The sequence below is a fragment of the Papio anubis genome, chromosome 7, assembly GCF_008728515.1.
Source record: "Papio anubis isolate 15944 chromosome 7, Panubis1.0, whole genome shotgun sequence".
Lineage (NCBI taxonomy): Eukaryota > Metazoa > Chordata > Mammalia > Primates > Cercopithecidae > Papio > Papio anubis.
In genome coordinates this window covers 144,045,549-144,050,081 of record NC_044982.1, presented here as the reverse complement: position 1 = coordinate 144,050,081, position 4,533 = coordinate 144,045,549, and the positions used below count along the sequence as shown (strand labels likewise).

The window sequence follows — 4,533 nt, the reverse complement described above, 5'->3', positions numbered from 1 at the left end:
ATGTTGCCCAGGGTGCTCTCAAACTCCTGAGCTCAAGCAATCCTCCTGCCTTGGCCTCCCAAAGTGCTTGGATTACAGACATGAGCCACTGTGCCTGGCCAGGATGTTTCTATCCTAGAAGAGTCACTCGTTCATTCTCATATGAACAGATACCTATTTAGCGTATGGGTTTGCCTTTCCTGCCCACAGAGCTTCAGACAGCACCAGTATCTGGGGGTTTGACGAGTACCTGTTCTACAACATGGAATTCCACTCAGCATAGCATGTAACCAGGGAACCCACTTCACAGTAAGAAAGTGCTGCAGTGGGCCCAGTGACTATGGGTTACCCTGGTTGTACTGCATATTGCACCACTCAGGAGCAGCTGAGCTAATACAATGTTGGAATGGCCTGCTGAAGGGACAGTTCAAGTGTCAGCTTTGAAGGCGGGTGCCATGCTCCAGGCACATTGAATCAGAAACAGTGTAATCCAGAATATTTTCATCAACCCAGTAAGAAACCCCATACCCATTAGCAGTCATCCCTTACTCCCCTGTCTTCCCAACCCCTGACAACCACTAATCTACTGTTTGTCTCTATGGATTTGTCTAATTCTGGACATTGGATATAAAGGGAATCATACAATATATGGTCTTTTGTGACTGGCTTCTTTCACTGAGCATAATGTTTACAAGATTTACCCATGCTATGGCATGCATCAGAATGTCATTCCTCTTTGTGGGTGCATAATATTCCATTGTATGGATAGATACTTTATTTATCCATTCATTGGTTGATGGACAATTGGGTAGTTTCCTGTTTGGGCTATTATGAATAATGCTGCTATGCACATTTGTGTGTAAGTTTTTTTGTGTGTGTGTGAAGATGTTTCAAATTCTCTTGTGTATACACCAGGGAGGAGAATTGCTAAGTCATCTGGTAATGGATATTATCAGGAACTGCCCATCTGTTTTTTAAAGCAGCTGTACCATTGTATATCCTCACTAGTGATGTATGAGGGTTTCACTTTCTCCACATTCTTGCCAACACGTTATTCCCCATCTTTTTGATTATAGCCTTTCTGGTAGGTGTGAAGCAGTACAGTAAGTCTTCATTTAACATCATTAACCCTTGGGAACTATGACTTTAAGCAAAATGATGTATAACGAAGCCAGTTTTACCATAGGCGAATTATTATAAACAAGAGTTAAGTTCGTATGGCATACTTCGCATCACAAAAACATCACCAAACTTCTTCCTTTTTTTTTTTTTTTTTTTTTTGAGACGGAGTTTCACTCTTATTGCCCAGGCTGGAGTGCAATGGCGTGATCTCGGCTCACTGCAACCTCCGCCTCCCGGGTTCAAGCGATTCTTTTGCCCCAGCCACTTGAGTAGGTGGGATTAAGGCATGCGCCACCACACCCAGCCAATCTGTATTTTTAGAGACGGGGTTTCTCCATGTTGGTCAGGCTGGTCTCAAACTCCTGACCTCAGGTCATCTGCCCACCTCGGCCTCCCAAAGTGCTGGGATTACAGTTGTGAGCCACCACGCCTGGCACAAACTTCTAAATAAAGATGAAAACACTTCTAATAATAAACACTGAAATAAATGTGAACTATACATACATTTAAGAAAGATTGATTAAAAACAAGTAAAATAATTATTTATCTGCCTATCCTGGCTGCAGCTCAGGGCACAGGGTGGGACTCACATTGTTTCACTGTGTAGCCTATTTGCCTTTTTCCTCCTCTTTGGTGGTGTACTTCTAGCAGTAAATTTTGCACTAACAATTTTATGTAATATTCTCTTTCCTTAAATACTGTTGGTTTCTTAATACATGACCAATTTTGAAATTGCTTCTTACCCTGCTCCTTCTCTCTCACCATGTAGCCACTAGCTTTATCCTAGTGTCAATGTGTGTACTTGTTTGTATTTTTTTTTTTTTTTTTTGAGACGGAGTCTCGCTCTGTCACCCAGGCTAGAGTGCAGTGGTGCGATCTTGGCTCACTGCAAGCTCCGCCTCCTGGGTTCACACCATTCTCCTGCCTCAGCCTCCCAAGTAGCTGGGACTACAGGTGCCCGCCACCACGCCCAGCTAATTTTTTGTATTTTTTAGTAGAGACGGGGTTTCACCGTGTTAGCCAGGATGGTCTCGATCTCCTGACCCACCTTGGCCTCCCAAAGTGCTGGGATTACAGGCGTGAGCCACCGTGCCAGGCCACTTGTTCTTATTTCTTGATTTGTCACCTTCAAGTGATACCTTATTTATTTATTTTTAATTTTTATTTTTTTAAGGTTACACAATAATTTATTTATTGAGGGCCTCTTCTCCCTGCCCTTGCAGTCTCTAGGTCACTTTTCCGCTTGTAGATGTTGCACGTCAGCCCTAGAAAGATGACTGGGGGCAGGGGCACTGCGTCCTGTTCAGTGAGACCCATAATGTGGCTGTAACTGTCTTCCTAGTATTGCAAGAACACGGCCGGCAGGTCCGGCTCCTCATACAGTCTTCACCGGGGCCACCTTCTCGGCCTCCTTCTGCTTGTAATTCTCCTTCAGGATCTGCTACTGTTCCGGAGTGGCCCGTTGCAGACACTGAACCACCAGTCAGCTGCATTTGTTGTCCTGTTTGTCAGTGCCAACTTTGCCGGTCACACTGGGGTCCCCAAAAGAGGTCAAGGTAATCATCCTGAATCTGAAAGAACTCTCCCTCTCCCATCTCCAGCAGGATCTTCTTGGCATTGGTGTGCTCCTTCTCACCATCAATGCCTGCCATGTACATGGCTGCAGCTACAGGAAGGCAGAAGGAGTAGAAAGCTGCCTTGTACTTGACACTAGATTTGCACCTCTTTTCACTGAATCTGCCAAGATCTGCATTGCCATGGGGGGCTGTGATGAGGTCCACGGTCTGTCCAATCTCAGTCTGATAGAAACACTGCAAGAAGAGCTGGATCAGGTTCAGGTAATAGGGCTGCTCCCGGCAACAGAGCTTCAGCAGGCAGTAGATACATGCTTCCCTTCCAGAAGCATAGCATCACTGATGGCATCCAAACCCACGCCCGGCTTCTGTAACTAGCAGATCTGTCCCCAGCGGTGAGGGATGAATCCGTGATGTCATCTGCCACCAGGAAGAAAGCTTGCAGCAGTTCCACACACCAGCCCACAGTCAGGGCCCGCTGGAGACTCTCAGCATCCTGTTTCCTCAGCTCCACCAGCTCCCGGAATGCTACTAGCACTGTCAAAGCCCAGTGATACTTGCCTCCAATGGCATTGTACTACAGGACCTCCTTGAGCTGGGTGATAGCATCTCCTGTCTCTGGGTGCCCCATCTCGTCCTCAGTCAGCACCCTAACAATCTGGGAGAAGCACTGAACGAAATCCTGCTTTTCTTGGACATAAACATCTGATCTCTGGTCTCCATTCATTCTGAGGGAGGTGCAAAGGGCTTTGTTCCTGGATGCGGGTTTCTGCTTGATACCTTTTTAATTCTGGCTAAAACCACTGATGTAATCAGTGAGCTTATTTAACTTTCTACCCACTTGCCCTTTTTCTCCTATTTTTTGTTAGTTGTAATAATTCTACATCATTAGAGCATCCAATTTTGTCTCTCATCCCCCATCTGTACAATTAAACATACGCAACACTCACCCCCAGACCTTATGCCAAGGCTTCTATAATCATTTACGATTGTCTGAAGCTGGCTCACTGGTAAATTTCTCAGGAAAGGCTCATGGGAAAAAATATTCCCTGAGTGTTAGCATGCTCTGAACTGTCTGGGTGGATTTTATACTCGGACAGTTTGTCTGGATGTGAAGATCCTTTGGTGTTGACTCTTCTGGGTTTTTACAATGTTCTCTTTCAACATGTATTCAAGTTTTTCCTTTTTCCCCGAAGAAATTTTTACCTAATTATAGTTTCCATTTGTGTTCTGTTCCATTGCTTTTTCTTTCTTCAGGGACTTCAATTAGTATATATCAAATCTTCTTTATCCTAAATCCTTTTTTCCTCCTCCCCTGCCCCCTGCATTTTTTTTTTTTTTTTTAAGTCAGGGTGTCACTCTGTCATACAGGCTGGAGGGCAGTGGCATGATGTCAGCTCACTGCAACCTTGACCTTCTTCTCAAGGGATCTTCCCACCTCTGCTTCCCAAGTAGCTGGGACTACAGGTGTGCCACAATGCCCAGGTCTTTCCAGCTTTTCCTTACTGTGCATTCCATTGGTAACTTTCATTTTTGTATTCCTTCTTAGTCTTCATTTCTACTTTTTCCCCAAATTTCACTTGACTGATCTGGGTGACAGAGCGAGACTCCCACTCAAAACAAAAAACAAACAAAAACCCTTCTTTGCCTTCAGTGTTGCCCCTCATATAATTTTTTTTTTTTTTTTTTTTTTTTTGAGACGGAGTCTCGCTCTGCCGCCCAGGCTGGAGCGCAGTGGCCGGATCTCAGCTCACTGCAAGCTCTGCCTCCCGGGTTCACGCCATTCTCCTGCCTCAGCCTCCCAAGTAGCTGGGACTACAGGCACCCGCCACCACGCCCGGCTAGTTTTTTGTATTTT

General features: G+C 45.2%; 1 pseudogene; it reads right to left on the bottom strand.

The window, feature by feature from the left end:
* Positions 1–2,114: 2,114 nt before the first annotated feature.
* Positions 2,115–4,053, bottom strand: LOC101010600 (annotated as a pseudogene).
* Between the last annotated feature and the right edge of the window lie 480 nt (positions 4,054–4,533).